The 24,165-nt window shown below is 41.9% G+C and overlaps 1 pseudogene across 1 annotated transcript; it reads right to left on the bottom strand.

Annotated features, from left to right (window-relative positions):
* Positions 1 to 533: 533 nt before the first annotated feature.
* LOC310875947 (oxysterol-binding protein 1-like) lies at positions 534 to 22,950 on the bottom strand (annotated as a pseudogene). Its single transcript, XR_014571097.1, has 17 exons — positions 22,639 to 22,950; positions 21,751 to 21,924; positions 20,215 to 20,423; positions 19,699 to 19,858; positions 19,129 to 19,240; positions 16,872 to 17,052; positions 15,110 to 15,257; positions 13,493 to 13,550; positions 13,220 to 13,384; positions 10,000 to 10,245; positions 8,742 to 8,862; positions 7,245 to 7,348; positions 6,277 to 6,371; positions 5,580 to 5,824; positions 5,040 to 5,273; positions 4,576 to 4,614; positions 534 to 4,153 (listed from the first exon to the last, which is right to left on the bottom strand). The product of XR_014571097.1 is annotated as an oxysterol-binding protein 1-like (transcript).
* Positions 22,951 to 24,165: the final 1,215 nt, after the last annotated feature.

Consider the following 24,165-nt stretch of genomic DNA (forward strand, 5'->3'; position numbering starts at 1 on the left):
ACAGCCCCTAGTGTATAGGATAGTAGGTTCCAGTCTGCCTTTCACAAAATCTGCTCATAATAAACATGCTGGCATGACACAGGCATAAAGAAAGAAAGGCCTGCCGTAAATACATTGGAAGCAATGGATCCTGTCCGTGAGCCATAATACGACATTAGGACAGTAGTGTCTATGTTTCTACCAACATAGACACTGCTACCTATTCCTAAAAGGAATTTGTAATAATAACGCTTTCAGGCAGTTCTTCCCACCATTAGAGAAAGAAGTGATGTTACTTTTGACTTTAAACTCATTTAGTTAAATGTTATAATATAATACTATAATAATATAATATTAATGTCTGTTGAGGTGAGAGGTTTTGTTTGTATTTTCCCAAAAAAACTACTCTGGTTGTGCTTACAAAAAACTAAAATAATAAACTAGTCTACCGTTTATATGATGTAATTTGTCTAAACCTTTGTCTACATATGAACTCAATCTAAACAATCTAAACCTAAAACAATAAATTGAACACGGCACAAGTTTTGGTTTGCTTTTTATTACTTCATGGTCAACATAAGATTAAGTTATCCCCATCAATTGCACAGCATGTACTGAAGATGACAGACATTTCTATACTGATTTGGCAAACAATCTGCAACTGTTTTATCCAATTAATGAAATTATGAAAATGGAATGAAAGACAACTGTATGAAATTACTTTGTTTGGCATAGACATACAGTATCATTTGTTTGAAACAAAATTTCTTGCTCCTATTATTAAGACAATACTGAACAGTTCCCACACAATAAAGCTTGGAAGCTCCCTTTAAATTACGTTCCTCTTCCAATAATATTAGAGGAACTACAGTATAAGAAAAGAAAAAAAAAAAAAAAAAACATACAATTATCAATACTATATTATAATACCATTTTCTATACATTTATAAAAATCACTTATTTGCAATGCTTTTAAATTCTTTTTCTTTATTCTTCATTTTTTTTTAAGTACACTTACAAACAAAATTAAGAAATTCACGCACACAGTATATCCCATATTTTTGGTGTCAAAACACATTGCATATGTATAAATTTCTCGGAATACGCGAATGTGTATTCACGGTGATGTGGTGGTTGTTTTGTTTCACCACTGCATTCATTTCTTCTGATTCCTGCAGTCACTCCCTTGCATTACTCACACCATATTCTCTTTACAGCACAAAATCACAGCAAGTACTTCACCGGATAACAACACACTTTAAAATGGCTTTTAGTGCCATGAAACCTAGGTTGTAACTTGCAATTCTCTACATACAAAAATGGCAAAATACTATTCCTTAACCACTTAAAAAAGAAGAAGAAAGAAAATAAAAGCCCATCTACAAGCGAACAATGCATTGCTATAATGCGACACACTGTTGGCTTGTAGATGGACTATCTTTGCACAATACCGTCATATGACTTATATTAGTATAAAATAGGACTTGAGTGGTTAATTGTCAAATCTATAAAAGAAGTACGTCACCCATTTTCAATCGGTCGACAGGCGACAATAATGCGTATTGTAAGATGCCACAATTTCCATCAATTCACACTCGTCTCATTATGGGCTATGGACAGTTCAGAAACGGACCTACCAATGACACCAATGGGGATTCCAAGCTAATAGAAATTACAGCACCTCTCTACCTGGAAAGTTAGCATGCTGAAATAGAAGCTATTGTTCTAATATTAATAAAAAAAAAAAAAAACACACACACACACACACACACACTTGTGTGAAGTGAGGGGCGATCTTATAGTCATACATCACATTCCATTCTCAGCCAATCAAATCATCCCTATGTGGTACGCACAATGCTGGTCATAGGAGGGGCTAGTGCCCCTCAAAAATAAAAAATAAAGTTTGAAATGTCCAAATCTGACTACCGATCAGTGTTGTTTTTGGCAGCAAATGTAGTGTTTAGTTTTAGTCCTAGTCTCTTGAATAGTTTTAGTCACATTTTAGTCACCTGGGAATGTTAGTCTAGTTTCGACTAAATGTCATAGGATTTTAGTCGACTAAAATGTATTTTGGCAGGCCTTGATGCCGTCGTAATGACTGATTTTACACTAACATTAGTTAGTCTAGTTTTTAGCTATTGATGAAATTGTCAGTATATTTAGTCTTAGTCATCATAGCTTAGTTTTCATTTAGTTTCTATTTCGTTTTCGTCAGTGAAAAAAGGTAGTCGACGAACATTTTTGGTCTTAGTTTTGACTGCTACCGATGATGTCAGTGGTAAGCCGGTTTCTGAACAGTCAACAGTGCTCTTCTGAGACGATGAGCGAGTAGACAGAAATGGTGGCATCTTATAATGACCATTAGGTTGAAAATGGGTCGATGTGGTCCTTTAACCCATTTTTTAACCCCTTTTGCTGTTAGCATCGTGTTATGATTTAGCTATTGAAAAACAGCAGATCTACAAGCTCATAGCGCGCCACCGAGTGGCGCGCTACGAACTTGTAGGTCTGCTATTTTTGAAAAATCAAAGAACGACTGACATAGAAACATAGCTTTTTCAGAAAACCGTCAGGATGTAGAAGACATTTTTAGAATCTGATCTAAGGTCAAAATGGGTTAACTTCATTCATTGTTATTAGAACAAATGGAAGAGACCAAGTAGGATTTCCTCGGTATGGAACAAATTCTTGCCATAGTGTATTAGCTATTGTTTATTATCTATATCTCCAATGTGTTTTGTGAGACCCAGCCTATACATTTAGTATAAAATATCTACTCTGTTGTGACGTTAAAGGCAGGTGTGAGAGCAACTTGCCCATTTCTAAAGTCTAATTCATACTTTGTTGAATATTTCACTGTTGCTGGAGGAAAATAAGCTATTTTCAGCTGAGAATCTGTTACTTCGTCGATGACAAGGTTGATCAACAATATATAAATTAGCCCTATATAGAGCTCAGTAACAGCAAAGAGAGATGGTGCCTAGGTCTTCAAACACTACCACCCAACACTTCAGAATTAAAACCATAAAAAACATAATTGCACCGATGAATTGAAAATTTAAACAGACTATACAAAAAGGCTCTGTTAACAATAGAATCTGAAAAAATAAAAATAAAATTACGTTTCTTTTGTTGGGGGGGGGGGGTGCAGTATTTTGGGCACTAGATCTTTTTTTTTTTTTTGTATACTGTAAAATGGCAGTACAGGTTACGGATGGATGAAACCAAAGTGTGAAACCATGTACGTACAAGCACACTTCACACCTTCAGTTCATTCGGTCAGCACAAGAAATGGGTTTGAGAAAAAGATAAGTCTATTTTTCTTGAAGGCCACCAATCAGCATTTTTAACGCCACTATTTCAACTATGTTATCCAGGGGGTTTACCCTAACTAACCCCTCCTCTTCAGGACTCAAGCACAAGGCCCTGGATGAAGGTTAGAAAATAATACATCATCTCACAGAAAAAGAGTGCTAGCGGCACACAATGGTAGAGGAGATGTGACTGATCAAACAGCATCTGCTCCTGATCGGTTACAGTGAGTGGACTATGACAGGGTCAAAGAGGGGAAGAAAGAGGATGACCTACATTAGGCAGTTCTGCCCGTTTCATTTCCTTCCCTGGTCCTCCTTTATCCACACCATGTCAACAGTTTATTGTTTATCGACTTGTGAAAATAAACCCCCATATGCTACAGACGGCTCTTGCGGAAAACAAAAAGCTTCAACTGTTTCATCTTCCCCGTTTTCGTCAGACATGTGATGGTTGAGAGAGGCATGGGGCATGGAGGAGCCAGGGACCAAAAATTGAATAGGGGCCGGGGAGGGAAGACCCTGTTTTCCCGCTGGATCGGACCGACCGCAGTGTCCATCCTTCAGGTCTCTTAGAACAGAGAGCCCTTGTTGGATCTATGTGCTGTGTGGGGTTAGGGTACGATGGGCGACAAGCTGGCCTCTACGGGAACTCTCTCTGCTGGACTTCTCCAGCACGAGAGCCTTGTTTGTGGCACCTTCCAGTCCATGCTGGGGTCAGAATATGTCAGGAGAGTCCTCCCAGCTGCCCCGCTCCTTGGCTTCCCAATAGCCTCCTTTATAGATGTGAACGGGCTCACCTGTGATTGGGTCTTCACAATGCTCAAACCATAGCGCCTTGGGGTCGTCGTGGTGTGCACCTGGAGGAGGAAATAACAAATAATTAGTTGTCTGTAGTGTATATTGGCAAAAAGAGACTGTACAGTAAGTTCCACATCGCTTTCAAGAGAACCAGCAATCAGAAGCAATGAAGCTAAATGCTGACTGATAGGCAAGTGGAAGAGAGAGAGAGAGAGAGAGAGAGAGAGGTAAAAAAAACAAAAACAGAAATACTTGCTTTTTATAGAGGAGTCAGTAAAAGAGTCCTCATCGATAGCTTTTGAGAAAGAAAAATTAGTTACAGTAGTGTATATTGCCAAAAAGAGACTGTACAGTAAGTTCCACATCGCTTTCAAGAGAACCAGCAATCAGAAGCAATGAAGCTAAATGCTGACTGATAGGCAAGTGGAAGAGAGAGAGAGAGAGAGAGAGAGGTAAAAAAAACAAAAACAGAAATACTTGCTTTTTATAGAGGAGTCAGTAAAAGAGTCCTCATCGATAGCTTTTGAGAAAGAAAAATTAGTTACAGAGATTGTCTGGCAGTTTTGTTCCAAGATTTTTCCAATTGCGGTTGGGAGGGAGGATAGAGCATTAGAACAGTGGTTCCCAAAGTGGGGTCCGGGGATCCCCAAGGGTCCTTGAGAGAGTTCCAGGGGGTCCCCAGCTAAATGATTGTTAGGAACCAAATGGACCCTTATGGGTCCATTTGCACTCTCAAAGTTAAATTAACATTGATTTTACAATATACATTGGGGTCACATAGATAGAAATGGGGGACCGTAGCCCAATTCAGATCAAACCGAACCGTGAAAATCTTCCCTTATGGGGGGTCCTTGGCATAGTTTTCAAATGGGGGTCCACGGTCCTTGACATGAAAAAGTTTGGGAACCACTGCATTAGAAGGACATAATAACCATGCAATCTTACCTTCTTCTGATTGGCTGGCGGTGCGTTGGCTGGCGGCCTCCCTCTCCCTCTCTCGACGGACGCTCCGCTGCTTCTCCTCCAGTCTCTGCTTCTCGGCATTGGCCTCGTCCCAGCGGCCGTCCTCCATCAGCCGTTGTCAGGCGGCGCCGGCTGTCCGTGGGCGCCATGCCTTCCTCGGGCTCGTTCAGGGTGAGCGCCAGGTCAGTGAAGAAATACATGGCTTCTGCACCCTCACTGTAGAGAAGGCACAGGTGGCAAAAAGAGGGTCATTCATTCATAGACAACAATCGGATTCGTGTACCACAGGAAGGATTATGAGTGTACATCTCATGAGTTGACCTGGCAAAACACTGCCCTGCTATGTCAACTGAGCTACCAAGGGGAATGGGAAGGGATATAGTTTACACCCGCGAGGCTGTAAACTGGATACTAACGGGGCCTACTTTTGTCGCATGATCCTTTCAACCAGTACTTGCCTAAAGACATTTTCTCAACTGACAAGCGGGACAAGTTTCTCAACTTGTCGAAAGGGCTGTATACAGTAGGTCCGAGTACACACACTCAGATGCAAATGTACAAAGGCAGTCAGTCCTCACGGTCAGTGGGTTCTTCCGCCAGATCTCGCGGGCTTTGAGCGTCTGGTACACTGTTTTCTGTTTGCCTTCGGTGCCGTTCTCTCCCCCTCGGCTGCTCTGCATCACCCTGGAGAACTCCATCTTCTCGTCCCACGTTCCCGACAACACGTAGTGGGCTTTACCGTCCTTGTCCGTCACCACGCCGGACACCTGACCAGAGGATGGGAAAAAAAGAGAACGCTCTTCATCATGTTGTGACCGTCTATTAACCCATTTTGACCTGAGATCAGATTCTAAAAAAATTCTTCTACATCCTGACAGTTTTCTGAAAAAGCTATGTTTCTATGTCAGTCGTTCTTCGCTTTTTCAAAAATAGCAGACCTACAAGCTTGTAGCGCGCCACTCGGTGGCGCGCTATGAGCTTGTAGATCTGCTATTTTTCAATAGCTAAAGCATAACATAATGCTAACACCAAAAGGGGTCCCCGCCCAGAATGGGTTTTAAAGACCACAGGAATCAGCAATGCTAGACAGAAAAGCGCAAAGGACTGCAGAATAACGCGGTATCTCAGAAAAAAGCAGAACTTGTCTATGACTAACAGTGTGAAGGAAAGGAAGACCTGTTGCAATTGAGTCTGAAATGTTCTCTTTTTTTCCCCTCACCTTCCTGGCACATCTCTGGAAAAGTAGCTATAGGGGATAAACTTCAGATGGCAGCGATCCCCCGTCGTATGGTTCACTACATCTATCTCTCCTGACTGGGGAAGAGATGGAGAGATTTGTCACTTGGCCACTCAAATACAATTTACAATTTGGGCATTTAGCTCTTGATCCAGAGCGACTTACTGTACATTTAACCCATTCTGACCTGAGATCAGATTCATACGAGGTTTCCCACTGGACACACACTGGTCTGATTAACCCCATTCTGACCTGAGATCGGATTCTAAAAATGTCAGTCGTTCTTCGATTTTTCAAAAATAGCAGACCTACAAGCTCGTATCGCGCCACTCGGTGGCGCGATATGAGCTTGTAGATCTGCTATTTTTAAATAGCTAAAGCATAACATGATGCTGACACCAAAATGGGTGCCCGGTCAGAATGGGTTAAGCAAAAGCAAAGCATGTCATACATCACATATATAAAAAGTAGTTATCATGAATCGTGTATAAGCTAAGAACGTAACAGTGGAGTATCTATGTCAACTATACATGCTATACTTAATTATATATTATACAATATGCATGTGTACTATAAAGTGCTATGACTACATAAAATGCAATTCTAGTGCTGTCTACGTAACGAGCTATAGGGTCTGTCTAAAATACTATCTAAGTCGACATAAAATAAAGGCTAGGGCAAGTGCTACGGGCCATGGTGGAGTCTGAAGAGGTGGGTTTTCAGACTACGGCGGAAGATTGGGAGTGAGGCTGCAGTTCTGACTGTGATGGGAAGTGCATTCCATAGTTTTGGAGCCAGAAGGGAGAAGAGTTTGGGACGTGTGGAGTGTTGTCCCGGCGTTTTTAGTGAAGGTACCTCCAGCTTCCCTGAGCAATCCCTGGCAATCATTCTAGAGTATAATGGCAATTCATACCGAGACAACATTGTATCTGCACCATTTGGCTCCTTACCTGGTCAATCCATAGCTTGCCCACGATGATATTGTGCACAGTGGTGGTAACTTTCTTCCATGTGTAGTGATTGTCGCCTTTTTCAAAGATGGCATGGATTGTGCCTGCAAAGGACGACCCAAGATAATGTTTGTTTGTACAAAAAAATAATAATCACATGCATTTGCGTTTAAACTTGATGCATTAGCCTGATGTGTACACTGTGTTAAAGGAGAAAGCCATGCTAGAAGGCATTCTTACCCTTATTTGTAGTTGTTACGTCCCCACCAAAGAGGCCCAGGTGTTATTTTGTGCAAAAGCGCATTATTGGCTATTTCTCCTAATATAAGCCCTCAATGGGGGTTGGGGTTTTTGTGCTAATTCGCTTATTTCCATCAAATCATAATAATACATAATAAGTAGTAAAGTGTGCTGCTTGGGATACTATTTACATTATGAAGTGAGGATATATAAAAAAAGCTATATATTTTTGAGCGATGGAAATAAGCGAATTAGCACAACACCCCAATGCCCCATTCAATTCAATTCAATTCATTGAGGGCTTATGGTAGGGGAAATAGCCAATAATGCGCTTTTGCACAAAATAACACCTGGACCTCTTTAGTGGAGACTTAGCTACAAATAAAGGTAAGAAAGCCTTCTAGCATGGAATTCTCCTTTAATAGTCACACTTCATTACTGACCCACCCAGAATGTTTCTAAGTCATCTAATTGCCTTCATCATATCACATCCATATCTGGCAGAATGGTGTGACTGAGGCACCACAGTCACACCTAAATCTCTACATAATGTGTTCATCTGTGAAACCTTCATACTGCACTAGTGTTGTTTTTGGCAGAATTGTTTTATTTAAATTTTAGTCACCTGGAATGTTTTAGTGTTAGTCTAGTTTTAGTTGACTAAATGTCATAAGATTTTAGTTGACTAAATGTCATAAGATTGCTGAAAATAGCAGATCTGCAATCTCACAACGCGTCGCGACGCATTGTGAGCTTGGAGATCTGCTATTTTCAGCATGCAACCAGGTGTAAAATATTGGATATCTTGTCCACTAGTCCCCTTCCTAGCATTTTAGTCTAGTTTTTAGCTGTTGACGGAATTGTCAGTATATTTAGTCATAGTCATTATATAATAGCTTAGTTTTCATTTAGTTTTCGTCAGACGAACATTTTTCGTCTTAGTTTTAGTCGACAAAAATAACACTGATACTGCACATGTGTTCTCAAAGTATCCGTTACTCACCTAAGGGCATGATTGACAGGTATTTGCCCCTAAACTCACCTAAGGGCATGATTGACAGGTATTTGCCCCTAAACTTACTCACCTAAGGGCATGATTGATAGGTATTTGCCCCTAAACTTACTCACCTAAGGGCATGATTGATAGGTATTTGCCCCTAAACTTACTCACCTAAGGGCATGATTGATAGGTATTTTCCCCTAAACCTACTCACCTTAGGGCATGATTGATAGGTATTTGCCCCTAAACGTACTCACCTAAGGGCATGATTGAGAGGTATTTGCCCCTAAACTTGCTGGCGACGGTGATCTCCTGCCTCAGGGTCCAGCCTCGATCGGAGATCACATGATGTGCTGCTGCAGGTGGGTGATGACTCACCTAAGAATAAATGGATATTTTGTGTTTATGTATATATTTTTTTCAAATCGATACAGGGAATAGGCCCACTGAAGACTTCCGAAAGAACAAAACAGATTGAATTATGTATGACAAGCATGTCAACAAAAGCCTTCAATGACTGGTCAAATATCATGACTTAACCCATTCTGACCTGAGATCAGATTCTAAAACTGTCTTCTACATCCTGACAGTTTTCTGAAAAAGCTATGTATCTATGCCAGTGGTTCTTCGATTTTTCAAACATAGCAGACCTACAAGCTGTGGCGCGCTATGAGCTTGTAGATCTGGTAGTTTTCAATAGCTAAAGCATAACATCATGCTAATACCAAAAGGGGTTCCCGCCCCAAAATGGGTTAAATCATCTTGTAACGGTCAGATATATGACTAGTATTAATACAAACTAAATCACAGATCCTCCTAAAAATAAGAACAGAACAGAAACATCACATAGAAATCACATGAATCCCAGTCTATTAATATCTTTTTCACTTTTCATAACTTATACCAGATACCAATGTAGGTCAGTTTGGGAATTAACCAAATTTGGAGAAGACTGACATAGACTCACTAAATTGAGAAAGGACGCAATCATGTCACCCTCCGGGGGTCCTAGGATGCAATACTGTACTTAGTACTGTACTCTAACGTTGAAATAGGACTCATAAAATGTCCCTGGGACACTAAGCTCAGTCAGTCTTTACTAATGGATGCCGTGTTCAAGGCTTGTGATATCATGTGCACTGCTATGTTTATTTGTATGAATATGATGTTACCCGTCGATAGCCGTGAACATTCAAAGTGTATACGTTTCCAAAAAATATGTGCCCAAATGCCCAGACCTGTCTTACCCGTTAGCATGAAGCATGGCATGAAGCTCCACATTCCAACAATACTAACCCACATTCCCCTTTTCCATTCCACGCTTATCTTAACCATGGCTACATTCCACTCCATCGTTAAACCATGGCCTGCAATCTTTCTCACACACACACACCCCTCATTTTGTCAATCTCTGTTGTCCTCCCAGGCGATGAACAATATAACTTGGCGGGTCGAGTTCCTTAAAAGTTACTTTCTCTCGCTCCCTCGCCCCCCCCCCAACCCCAACTCACTCACTTGCTCACAGAGGGAACGGTAGCTGCTCTCTCTCCGGCGGTCGAGCTCGTAGGTCTCGCCCAGTAAGGGGTTGAAAGGCTTGCCCGTGCGGTGGACAGTGGTGGAGTAGGACGAGACGGAGAAGGCGGCCACGTAGCACAGCTGCTCCAGAGTGCTCTGGCACTTGGCCGCCTTGTCCAGCAGCTCGTGGTACTCCAGGTCCTCCGACAGCCGCTGTAGCATGGAGATGGGCTCGTTGAAGTTCACCTGGACGTCAAAGGGAGAGAGACCACACACACACACACGCGCACGCATTAATGTGTGCTCGCACCGTACAAATACTGTAAGCTGCTTTGGACGCTAAAAGGGTTTCATCTGCGGATTCGGGTTCTTGGAAACGCCCCCCCCCCCCCCCCCCCACCCCCCCCCCCCCCCCCCACCCCCACAGCCACTGCGTTAGTTTTACTGAGGTTAGGTTTAGGTATAGTTTACTGAGGTTAAGGTTAGGGTTAGGTATAGTTTTACTGAGGTGAGGTTAGGGTTAGGTATAGTTTTACTGAGGTTAAGGTTAGGGTTAGGTTTAGGTATAGTTTTACTGAGGTTAGGGTTAGGTTTATGTATAGTTTTACTGAGGTTAAGGTTAGGGTTTTAGGTTTAGGTGTAGGCTGTCAATCACAGCGACTGGCCAGTCACAGCGCACCGTTTTACTCAAACCCGCAGATGAAACCATATTCGCGCTTTGGGACACATCGCAACACATGCATCATTTACATGTTAACATGTCAGCGTCCGATGGAACGCCAGAGCAACGTTTTGGTGAGCAGACATCATGGAGAACGGCAATGCAAGGGAAATGGCAAACTAAATATATTCAACCTCATAAGACACACATGTATGATGCACATGCATGTAACAAAATGTATTTAAATCTCTTAGCTACGCCAACATTGTTCTCTTGCACAGAGCACTGATGCACACTCACAGACGGAGAGAGAAAGCGGGAGAAGGCGACGTCAGTGTGCATAAGCTCATAAAACACCACACTAGTATTGACCAGAATGGACCAGACAATCTCTCTATGCAATGCATGCATGCACACATGTACAGTACACATGCACAGGACAGAGACCATGCATCTATGATGCGCATGCATGTGCATCCGATTACCTTTAACACCAACATGCTAAATGTGACCCGTACGCGCAACCTGCCGCACATGTGTGCAGTTTAGCGCTTCCCTGAGCACACCGTAATGGTTATTAACCCATTCTGACCTGAGATCAGATTCACATGAGGTTTCCACTGGACACACACTGGTCTGATTAACCCATTCTGACCTGATATCAGATTCTAAAAATGTCAGTCGTTCTTCGATTTTTCAAAAAATAGCAGACCTACAAGCTCGTATCGCGCCACTCGGTGGCGCGATATGAGCTTGTAGATCTGCTATTTTTCAATAGCTAAAGCATAACATGATGCCAACACCAAAATGGGTGCCCGGTCAGAATGGGTTAAAGCAGGTATGCAGGTTATTATGGTATGGTTATTAAAGCAGCCCTATATAGTAGGTAGGTATCAGTGGCCACAAATAATATGACAGCCAAAAAACGTCTTTGACTTCATCACCCAAGAGTCTTTGCAAGCATGTCCGGCGAGGAGACGCTGTGATTGGCCAATCTTCACATTGACTGACCGTTCTGCCTTGGCAAATACCATGACACTCATTGTCTTCCCTATACATATCAAGGAAGCGTATATCTATTCTACGTCCGAGCATAGACATGGTAACGCCCCCGCCTGCCTCTGATTGGCCTACCGACACTGGCCGTGTTGCCTGTCCTCTGAGATGCAAGGGTACTCCGTGGTGGGAAATAATACACAGAGAATGTACAAGTGAATGGCAACACCCGACAGTAACATTAATTTTTTGTATAAGAGGCAAACTAATATTGTTTGATTGAATAATTGATTGAACACGTAGTCCTATGATTTGGCTGTGTTCTAAATTAAAGTGTTGATTATGTGTATTAATCTAATTATAGTAAACTAATACTATTATACAAAAAAGGTAAAGGTCAAGGGAAAAGAGACCTTTTTACAGTACAATGTTTCAAGTTTACACATGTATACAAATAAACAGGCCAACGGCATAAATAATATTAGTTTGCTTCTTCTACAAAAAATAAAGTTACTGTCGCATGTGCCAAGCTGTCATTCATTCGTACTTGTATTATTTATTTATTTCCCACACGGGAGTAACCTCGTGCAGCAGACTATGCTCATAACAAACATTATTTATGAACAATTGAGACCTTTGTCATATAATTGGTTCAGGAATATAAAAGAAGACACATCACAGGTTGTTTTCTAATGACTTACTTTTCGATGTGCACCAGTATATAATTTTATCTGAGGATCTAAACAGCAGCAGGTATCGTTTCTGGCCCTGAAGTATCGCGATATTTGGCTGCCAGACAGGAAACGGTGGGACGTCTCGCGATACTTGGTACTATCAGAAAGGTACTTTGTGATCTTTAGATACCATACCAAAAATTACACAGTGTACACATCGAAAAGCTACACAGCAGACAATAATGAGTTACATGTTTTTTTGTTATTTTCCAGAAGTGATTACTTTACAAAAGGTCTCAGTCATTCATAAATAATGTTCATGAGCTGGTCACTGACTCCAGTGAATTCTGCCAAACTTCCGGGTAGTTTGGCTCCCGTGTCATGGCGCAGCCCAGTCACGTGACCACTTCTCTTCCTTCTCAAAGCTTCCTTGATACATATGTAGTGTAGGGAAGTCAAGCCTTGACTAGGCCCTAGCAGGGATGGCCCGAGTCTATACATTTATGGAAGGATGATTGGTATTGCTTAAACATGTAACTTTATAATTTTGTGGGACATAATGCTATATAGTTGTAAAAAAAGGTTACATAGTGGCCTGGGCCGTGGCTCAGCGGTCTAGGCACCTTGGCTGGTAATCCAGTCTGGCAGTGTGCCGTGGGTTCGACTCCCGATTCCGACGGCCTTTACTGCATGTCACCCCATTTCTCTCCCCATTTCCTGTCAGCCTACTGTCTTGTCTATCCCTCCATAAAATAAAGGCGAAAGCCACAAAAAAGAAATCATAAAAAAAAAAACCCCGTTACATAGTGCTGCTTTAATGTGCGTTATCAAATAGATTGTTATTTATTTCCTAGGAAGATGGCCTGGTAGTATTTGTGGTGATACTGACAGGCATGGGGATTTTGGACAGCTCTTTGCCAATGCAGTTCTTCATTATGCTCCATAGGTTGAGTGAGTAGTTGGGCTTGTCTGGGATATGGGTGCGCCTCTTCTTCACCGGCAACAGTTCCTGAGACGGGGATTCATGGTTGATGGCTAACGGCTCCTCGTTAAGCTACGAATGGGGGGGGGGGGGGGGGGGGGGATGACATGTTAATATAATGTGCAGTATGAATTATACGTTTTACGCTTAGCGACTGGCTGAAACAAATGTGACACCTACCGACTGATCGTCAGAACACATTTCACTGTTGAAGCCACTGACGCTGCTGCTCGATCTTCTGTTCGCAGAGAGATCAAAAGACATTTAATGACAGCATAGAATGGTTTAGAAATGTCCACAACTGCAACTACTTCATGTCTCTTAAAGGAGACATGAAGTAGTCCTAACAATGACATACTAGAAACTAAATGCACAATTGTGACATCTAAAAGGCATGATCATTATGATTAACGGAATCCAAAGGAAAGTACGCACATCTCTCTCTAAAAATAAAAAAGGAACTTTCAGGTGCTAAACAAAAAGATACGTACAGGAGGATGAGAGAATGTCTGCACACTGTTGAGTAGCTCCCACTGGAAGTTTTATTTGATAAAGGATGACTTTATCAAATAAAAGTTTGCAGTGGGAGCTACTCAACAGTGTGCGGACATTATCTCCTTCTCATGATAATTATGATTTGGTTTACATCCTTAATCTGATATCAACTTTTACAAGGGATTTTTCCTCTAGAACAGACTAGCATTCTACAAGCTGCGGACGTTTGTCCGGTAGCCTGTCACAAACTGCAAAATGACAGTAAGGTTTTACTTTAGAAAGTTTTAGAATGGATGGGTGTCAATGGGGCTCAGATCTGGTAAACTGTGAGCTAATTTTGACATATCTGATGTCATCAATATCGATACAGCAGAAAAATGATAAATGCTTATGAATGCACATTTATTGTCATGGCCCTGTAAGAGCCAATATTGCTTAACCCATTCTGACCGGGCACCCATTTTGGTGTCGGCATCATGTTATGCTTTAGCTATTGAAAAATAGCAGATCTACAAGCTCATATCGCGCCACCGAGTGGCGCGATACGAGCTTGTAGGTCTGCTATTTTTGAAAAATCGAAGAACGACTGACATTTTTAGAATCTGATCTCAGGTCAGAATGGGTTGATCAGACCAGTGTGTGTCCAGTGGAAACCTTCGTATGAATCTGATCTCAGGTCAGAATGGGTTAAAACACAACCCCTTGCTACTAATCCAATAATGCAAAGCACCATAAAATAGATGCAGACATTTCTGATGTCTCTATATTTGCCCAAGACCGACATGATCATCAATATGATGTCAGAGATCCACGTGGTAGTCACGCCGTTATTGGACATATTCCTATAGAAGGACGTTGGTACTTAACCCATTCTGACCTGAGATCAGATTCATAAGATGTTTCCGCCGGACACACACACTGGTCTGATGAACCCCTTCTGACCTGAGATCAGATTCTAAAAATGTCAGTCGCTCTTCGATTTTTCAAAAATAGCAGACCTACAAGCTCGTATCGCGCCACTCGGTGGCGCGATATGAGCTTGTAGATCTGCTATTTTTAAATAGCTAAAGCATAACATGATGCCGACACCAAAATGGGTGCCCGGTCAGAATGGGTTAAGACAACTGTAATCAACTTCAAGGAAGTGTACCAAAAACAACAAATAAAATAAGCAATAAACAAAAATAAGCAACAGCAATGGCATAAATGAAGACTATGGGGAATTACGCTGTGGATGTGTTCATTTCGGGTAAAAAAAAAAAGAAAAAAATTTGTAAATCAGGTTGCATGACTCAGACTGACTTATGGAAGTGGGGGTCTGCGGGTACAGTGATGAACTCGGGTGCCTCTTCCATGGCGTCGAAGAACTCGTTGTCGTCCTCTTCGTCACTCGCCTCACCCTTTCCTGGCCCGGCAACACCCGGTCCGGAAATACCTGGCCCGGCGATACCTGGAGGGGGAAGAATGATAGGGTGAGTCAGGTCAGGTGTGCTACGTTGGACGTTATATCTAACCTTCGTTATTCCTACCACGGTCAGTGAAATGGTGTGACCCGTGGAAGATGCCTCAGGCAAAAGACTAAGCTTTCTCATCAGAGCCACGTATTCACACCATTCCTACTCCAACAAACCTGGCACGGTGGTACGGCTCGGAGGACAACTGTGGCCTCTGTGAAACAGGCAAGGGAAATCTCTGCCACATCCTGTGTGGCTGCCAGACAGCTTTGGCCCAGGGTCGTTACAGTCGTTGGCGGCATGACCAGGTACTAAGGAAGCTGGCGGAACACACAGAGAACATGAGAGTCCTGGCCAATGAGACGTCAACGTCCCAACAGAGGCAGCTGGTTCAGTTTTTAACAGCGGGACAACCCAAGAGAAACTGCCCTAAAGCAGACAGAACAGCGGTCCTGACTCCAGGCAAAGACTGGTCAATAAGAGCAGACCTTGACAAACAGCTACGCTTCCCCTTTGACATCACCATCGCCACACTGAGACCCGACATCGTCCTGTGGTCATCAACCGAGAAGCGAGTCCTGTTAGTCGAGTTGACAGTCCCTTGGGAGCAGAACATCCAGGAAGCGTACGAAAAGGAAAAAGGCCCGGTATGCAGATCTAGTCGCAGAATGCCAAGAGAAAGGCTGGAGAGCAACAACCTATCCAGTGGAAGTCGGCTGCCGCGGCTACACCGGCCTCTCGACAAACCGCTTCTTGAGGGATATCGGCTTCAGGGCAGCAAAGGCCAAGAAGGTCCTAAGGATCTCTCGGAGAAGTTTCTGGCTCTGGCTGAGAAGAAAAGACAGGAGTTGGGGAAATCGAGATGCCACACAGGCAGAAATGCCCTGCAGGTACCAACAACTGCCTGTCATTTAGCAGCACATTTTTCATTTAGTTTTAGTCACATTTTAGTCACCTGGAATGTTTTAGTGTTAGTCTAGTTGTAGTCGACTGAATCTCATAAGATTTTAGTCGGCTAAATCTACAGTTGATTTAGTCGAACAAAAATTATTTTGGCGGGCCTTGATGCCGTCGGATTGACTTTTTTCACAAATAGCCCACTTTCACTGTGGGCTATTTTCAGCATGCAACCAAGTGTGAAATGACTTATACTGGATATCTTGTCCACTAGTCCCTTCCTAACATTTTAGTCTAGTTTTTAGCTGTTGACGAAATTGTCAGTATATTTTAGTCTTAGTTTTAGTCATCATAGCTTAGTTTTCTTATTTTTTTTATAATATTTGTTTTATTTGGAAAGAGCAGTACAATACAGATAGCATTTTCACATATGACACACGAGCAATTCCCAAGACTTTTTTTTTTTTCTCCCAAAGCTTAGTTTTCATTTAGTTTCTATTTAGTTTTCGTCAGTGAAAAAAGGTAGTCAACGAACATTTGACGAACAACAGTCTTAGTTTTAGTCGACAAAAACAACACTGATTACAAGTGCTGTGTGATGACCTTGTTCTCTGCTGTGCTACTTTACTGTGAAGGTCTACATCACGTAGACCCTTCACTATTATTTTAAAATCACAGACAACTTGCCTTTTCACGTGGGCCTGTGTGCTTACCTTTGTTGTCAGTGGCAGCATTAGTGGCGGCTCCTCTGAAAGCTCTCTCCAAGTTATTGTGCTGCTTAGCAAGCTGTTCCAGGGTCTCCTCTAGCCTCACTCTCTGCTCCCGCTCAGCCTGGAGGGCTTTCTGCCAGCGTTTACTGTGGGCCTGGGCCAGTGATAGGAAGTCTCGGCAGGCCTAGTGAGGGAAATGTCACAAAATATCCATATACCTGGGTCGAAACGGTTCTTTACATTTTTTTAAACCCTTTTAAATTAGGTTGACAAATGCTATTTAACTTTTCTTTTTTTTTACAGAATGTTGGCGTGGGTGTAGAAATGTGTTTCACTTCAACAGAGTATAATGTCAGCTCGAAATAATGTGCAGAGAGAACACATTGTTCTATTCATTTTATTTTTTACTGGCTGACACCACCAAAACCTGAAGGTTATTTATATTTTAGATTAGATTATTTTTCAGACCTGACAAAAACCTGCAGGAGACTATAGGCCAGTCAATCTAAACTAAAAAGTGACACAAAAGGAATTGCAATAGTAATCGTTCAAGGCTTTTTTTATGATCCTCATAAAAGTCATCCAAATAACATTAAAAATTGATTATTATATAAATTGTGGCTCATGGTAAATTCAGGGGTTGAAGGTTTGAGCATCATTGAAAACCTATATAAGGCATTTAAGGCAAAAAGTAGCATGTGACATCATGTCAAGCATTAGTTTTGCACGAACAAACACTCCTTCGGCCATAGCAGTCATCACAAATGTGATGAGGTCATCACATTTGTGCAACTTCAACCACTGAATTTATCATGATCCATTTATATAATAACCAATTTTTAACACAATCAGCGCCGGGATTTATTTCAAAATAGAAGCTTGGGGTGCCGGGCAGATATGGCAGCTTTTATTCGTTAAGCCGGGGGCTTCCGTTCCGTACAAAAACCGGGAGGCATAATGTTGCTTGCTTACCTTACTATGATTACGATCGAGTCTCTCTAGAAGCGTTAATATTCCGGGCGAGAGGCATGTTGAAGTCAGAAATGAAGACAGAAGTATAGCCATCTGGTCAAAACCATGGAGAGCTCCCTAGATTACGCGTGGCGAGCCTTTCTTTCTGATCGCTAAACAGGGAAGTGAACGGCAGAGCGCATGCGCAAAAAGCACATGCAGAAGGATAGTACATTGCAGAAGGATTGATAGCGTTTGATATCAATGAAAAAGCGCTAGGACTAGAGATGCAACGATACTGATTTTTCAATTCCGATCCGATATATTCATTTTGAAATTTCCCGATATCCGATATTTGCCGATCCGATATTTGCTGTAGGCTACATAGCAAAACAAATAAATACAAAAAGATTCAAAGAGGGGATGTTTATGGTTAAGTGTTTAACCTGTAGAAATAAGAATATGAACTGTTTAACCTGTAAACCTTAAGGGAATGGCAAACTGTTAATTAATACTATGGATTATTATTATGTGCAAAGGTACATTTTTACCCCTAAAATGATGCCTGCATGTAACCTGTTAATTCATTCTATGGTTTAATAATAATAATAATAATAATAATAATAATAATAATAGTAATTATTATTATTGCTATATACACGTGGTACCTTTTTTACCCCTAATGCGATGCCGGGAATCAGCTGTGCTATCATGTGACAAAAGCCTTGAGACTTACCGACAGAACTCGGGGAGAAAGAAAATACCTCAGGACGTTTGTTATTGCGCTGGTGTTGTGTTTATGCTACTTTAGTTTGCAAACTCTGTCTTTGTCTTAAGAATTGCACTACACTTACAATCTGAATCAGTGTTTGAGCTTCTGACAACAATGTCATGGTTTGATAACTGAGCCAATTATATAAAGACGGATTTAACCGCGACGACGACGTGCGCTTTTTCTTCATCATCATCATCATCGTCGTCACAGCAGCATTTTTTTCAATGGCAATAATAAAGTTACAAAGATTGAATCACATAGCGCTGGATCGGAGGCCGATACCGATATAATATCGGATCGGTTGCATCTCTAGCTAGGACGTGTACACACGTCGTCGCAATCAGTCGGTTGGATTGGCTACGACGTTTCCACACATCGTACGGTCTGAATGTGACCCTAAGGATCATAAGAAACCTTGAACTATTACTATTGCGATTTCTTTTGGGTCAAGTGAAAAAATGGCCTACCTTAGGAAACACAGATTGGAAGGGAAAAGGTAAAGGCAGATACATACGAAACAGAGGTGACACTCACATTAATCATGGCATTCGATGTTATGCGAAACAGTGTTGCTCTCTCCGTCACCTGACGGATCTTATCCCCAGCTTCTCCGGTAAGTCGTAAACTGTCCAGCTCTGACAAAGACCTGGAATAGATTGCCAAAAGAAATCTTTGAAAGCCGTTCTGTTCATATACCGTATGAGTGCACATACTGTAAGTGTGTGGCTTAAAAGTTCCCCTCGGCATGGCAATGGTGACAACTATTGCAACCTTAAATTCATTGTTTAAGTAACAAACATCTGTCTAAATAGCTTGTACGTTAAGTGGATCACATTCCAACTATGGCTATTCTGGCTACTTAAATCATTAGTTAACATCACATAATGTTATCAACTCATCAAACATGCAAAAGAAAGAACACTGTCAAACAGCTTATCTGTTATGCGTTTCTTTTGCAGTGCTGTCGCTGCGGTCAGAACGAGAACACTGGAAGAACCGGATGGAGCGGTCGCTAAGATGTGTGTAAAAAGCACGGTCGAGAGCCACAGCATAGAGTTTGTGCTATTTGTATTTGTATACTGGGTTACGCCACTACAGACCGACCTTTGGAGGGCAGAACCATGTTTGGAGATGAGGTCATTGCACGTGCTCAGATCTTCCACCTTGCTGCCCAGTATCCTGAGCGTGGACTGGACTTCTGAGTTCTGAGAACCCCCACCTTGGCCTTGGGGAGAGTTTGTAGAAAAGTCATCCCCAGAATCATCTAAGGACAAACAAGACAACAGAGACCCAATGCTCAGATTAGAAGGTTCAGCGAAAACACATTCGTCACTCACCTAGCATGACTCATGACTGGTGAAAGAAACTCATTCTTAGAAGCAGAACATTAATCTAGTAAAAAGACACAATTCAGTACAGTACAAAAATTGCAAATGGTAATCATTCATGGAACAAAACATGATACTGATACAAGCAGTCCTTAGTGTGTGTTTATAACAATAACAACATAATAGCTTGAATTGATATAGTTATAGGAGGCATCAACTGAAGGCTCTGTCTATGTACCCAATATTACATGTTTCGATTATATGGACCTTCATCAGGCATCAGCCCAAGTACCTGACTCAGCCTGCATGCGTGCAGCCTTAGCTTTGGCCAGCTCTAGGGCAGTGATCCAGCGCTGGCGTTCCACCTCACAACTGGCCTTCAGGTGATAGGTCTGTGCACCACCATTAGAGATGACAAAGTTGCAGGCGTCGTCCACAGCGATAGTTGCTGTAGCCAGGTTAATGGTTCCTCTACACGTGTGGCCCATCTCTGCTTGGGTCCTGTTATTCAGGGAGAATAATAATAATAATAATAATAATAATAATCTTTATTGTCCCGAAGGATATTTGTCTTCACAATCTGTTCAACAGGTCAACACCCACATCAAAAACAACACAGAGCACATAGCACCAAGACAAAACAAAAAAAACAAAACATGAATTCCCCACTGTGTACAGAATCATCCTATCGGCGGGGCAGTTTGTTTAATGCCGCGATGGCTGAGGGGACAAAACTCCTACTAAAACGGACCTTTTTCCAGGGCAAGGTCCTGTATCTTTGTCCAGATGGCATGAGGTTAAAGAAACGATACAGAGGATGATCAGTGTCATTTGATATCGAGAGTGCTAGTCGTGTGATGGCGTTATTGTTCATATCAGAAAGTGTGGGTGTAGGAAGTCCGATGAGGGGTATTCAACATGCCTTGGAATGGATCAGACCAAATGCCATAAAGATGAAGGTGTTACATTGTTAATATCTACTTTCACTGTTAAGCTTTGGACAACAGCCATGACGACTTGATTTATAAAAGGGGCAATTTCATGATCGCACACTCACTACGGTCAAGTTTTAATTCTCATATGGATTTGTGCGTTTAGGTTTCAAGTAGTCTCGCGTAGCCAGACAGCTATTCCACAATCTCGAATGCTACATATAGTCTGGAACTGGAGTAAGGAAGGTTGCCATTTCCGTCCACAAAAATATATTTTAGAATATCTGTAATTTAAACTTTTTATTTCTGCTAAGCAGCAAGCTATATAATGCTTAGATCATTTCGATTTATATTAGGATAAATTCACGCGACTGTAAAGACGAAAACGGAATGGGGAGGAGGCTTCACTTTACTTACTTTATCGCTTGCTCGTGATCAGAGCTTCCGTGCTCCAGACTGTACGACGGAAGCATTTAAAATAATGTGAGCGGCATCAGTCTGGCCATGCGAGACTATGGTTCAAGTAAATCTATTGAGTGTTATAAAGCAGTAGTTACAGCAGGTTTTCAAGTGTAACGTGGCCGTGGCTAGGCACTACTCATTTCTATGGTACCATCTATGGTTTATCCCATTCTGACCGGGCACCCATTTTGGTGTCGGCATCATGTTATGCTTTAGCTATTGAAAAATAGCAGATCTACAAGCTCATATCGCGCCACCGAGTGGCGCGATACGAGCTTGTAGGTCTGCTATTTTTTGAAAAATCGAAGAGCGACTGACATTTTTAGAATCTGATCTCAGGTCAGAATGGGTTCATCAGACCAGTATGTGTCCGGCGGAAACCTCGTATGAATCTGATCTCAGGTCAGAATGGGTTATAGGCTGACAAACCGTACCTGTAGTAGGACAACAAGCCATTGCTCAGGACAAACCATCGGCGCTGATATCCTTTGATATAATTAGTCCATTTGAACACCCAGCCTTTGTATGTGTCACCGGCTGGGGTTGGCGTGGGACTCCTGGGCTCTGACATCACAGCCCCCCCGAAGTAAGACACAGATCTGCGGGACCTTTGAGGAAATACAGACATCATAGAATGTAAAGAGGGATGTGTATAATGATTTTGTTCTGTGCAATCACAAGACTGAATTAGTCATGACTTTATTTATTGCTAGTAGAGATAGCAGCAGCTGAGCCCATTGATCAAAGGCTAAGAATCAAGAAAGATTGCATAACAACATGAGAACAAGAGAATAAATTAAATGAAGTCTAGAATACAGCCAAAGTCATTAACTAATAACTTAAGACCTCTTTAGTAGTTGATTTCTCTTCCAATGGTAATATAATGGTTGTTGTCAACCAAATCAAACCAGACATTTAAGTTATAGTTGCATGTTTTTCCTTTCTGCCAACCACTAATAAGAGTTAAACACCTCATAAAATCCCAACTCCACAGATAACAACTCGTTGATCAAAAAAAGAAAATTATCTTTACATACGTACAAGATGAAGTTGCTAGTTTGTTGAGTGGTTATATTATAACCACTTACTTCCCTATGCAAATAGCCTTGTTAGTTTGCAGATCTTAACATTTTTGCCTATGACATGCCCAAAATAGGCACGTCAGGGTGAATGTATATAAAGTCGGGTAGCTCACCGATTTAGAGACAACCTTCGTCTATATTATTTAATGTTTTGCGAAGTTCATAATGTGAAAATACGCATCGTTGAGGCAAAGTTTAGCATGTTAGCCTCCCTGGCTAGCTGATGGTGGCTATGTTTACCTTGACGTGTCCGTAATGTGAGATCAGGTTGAAGTCACGGCTAACTTTGACGCCCATAAGCTAGCTATGTAGCTAGCTAGCTGGCTAACACCGATCACCGAAGAAAAAATTATATATATACGAAAACAAGGACTAAATCCACCAGGACGACGGTTCAGACAACAATGTTGGGGCTGTGAATTACAATCGCGAAGAGGAATTCAGACGACAACGCCTTGGAGCCGAGCTTTACTCTGCATGCTTCATAACGACGAGATCTCATAGCCTAGCAGGCAGGCAGCACCATGCTAACGTCAGCGTTAGCTTGTATGTTCGTTCGTTGGTTACACCCGCAGGGTGCCACGCAATTCTATGTCGTCTGGAAACGGACAGTCAGTCCCCTCCTGGAACCACGTTACCACCCTTAAAAACGAATTGATGGCACTAAGTAAGTCCTCGATGACAGACAGACAGGCTATAAGGTCCTTGAAGCGAATGTACAGTATAATAATATTAATCATCATGGGCGATATCGTATTATTATATTCTATATGATATGTCGTCTCCATGTTTCGTTTCGCTAAATTATATTTATGATGATTTCATTGATGCCCAGCAGTCGGTTCTTCTCGATGGTACGTGGATGTATCGATGTCAGATTTATTGCAGTGTCTTTTATATTTATTTGAAAAATAAACATTTTAAATTTGAATCGAGCGTTGCCCCTCTCTGTCCTAAATCATTATCTGCCAACACTGACACCAAATATATGACTGACGTGACTGAAATCAAATTTTAATATATAAGTGGTACGATTCTATCTGAGTTTTGTTTGTTTTGTTACGTCACTCGCGACTGACGAGTGGGAAAAGATCGACTCTGGTGGGACTCGAACCCACAACCTTTGAATCACTTCGCTGGTGAAATTGCCTAGAAGTCCAATGCGCTATCCATTGCGCCACAGAGCCACCTGTTGCACATCTGAAGAAATTACGTTTTTAAACGACGTCAGCGACGTCGTTACCTATAATATTGTCATTTATTTCTTTTCTTCATTTCTTCTTCTTTTCAACATTAGACAAGTTCTGAAACAAGCTCTGTTAAGCGCTATTTATCACGGGTCCTGTGGGAATATATGCAACTCAATATATGGGGAATACACATGAGACAGTACATGTGGACAGTACATTTACTGCGAAAAGGGAACGCCTGGTGGCGCCATAGAGCTAGAATTCGGGTGGAGGAAACTCGGAGAAGCCCCAACCCCGTGGAATGCACTGTCCACGCCTTAGATACTCTAAGGTCCACCCTCCAAACCTTCAAAACCCACCTCTTCAATATTGCTTTCCCTAGCTAACTCTTTTCACTGTTGAATGTTTTTATTCCTTAGCTGTGTGCGCGCGCGCGTGTGTGTGTGTGTGTGTGTGTGTGTGTGTGTGTGTGTGTGTGTGTGTGTGTGTGTGAGTGAGATTATTCTCTAATAAAGTTTGTTGCTTCCTCTTGCCCCCCATGTAAAGCGTCTTTGGGTACTCAGAAAAGCGCTATAGG

This window comes from Protomyctophum parallelum, assembly GCF_964188405.1.
Source record: "Protomyctophum parallelum genome assembly, chromosome: 18".
NCBI lineage: Eukaryota > Metazoa > Chordata > Actinopteri > Myctophiformes > Myctophidae > Protomyctophum > Protomyctophum parallelum.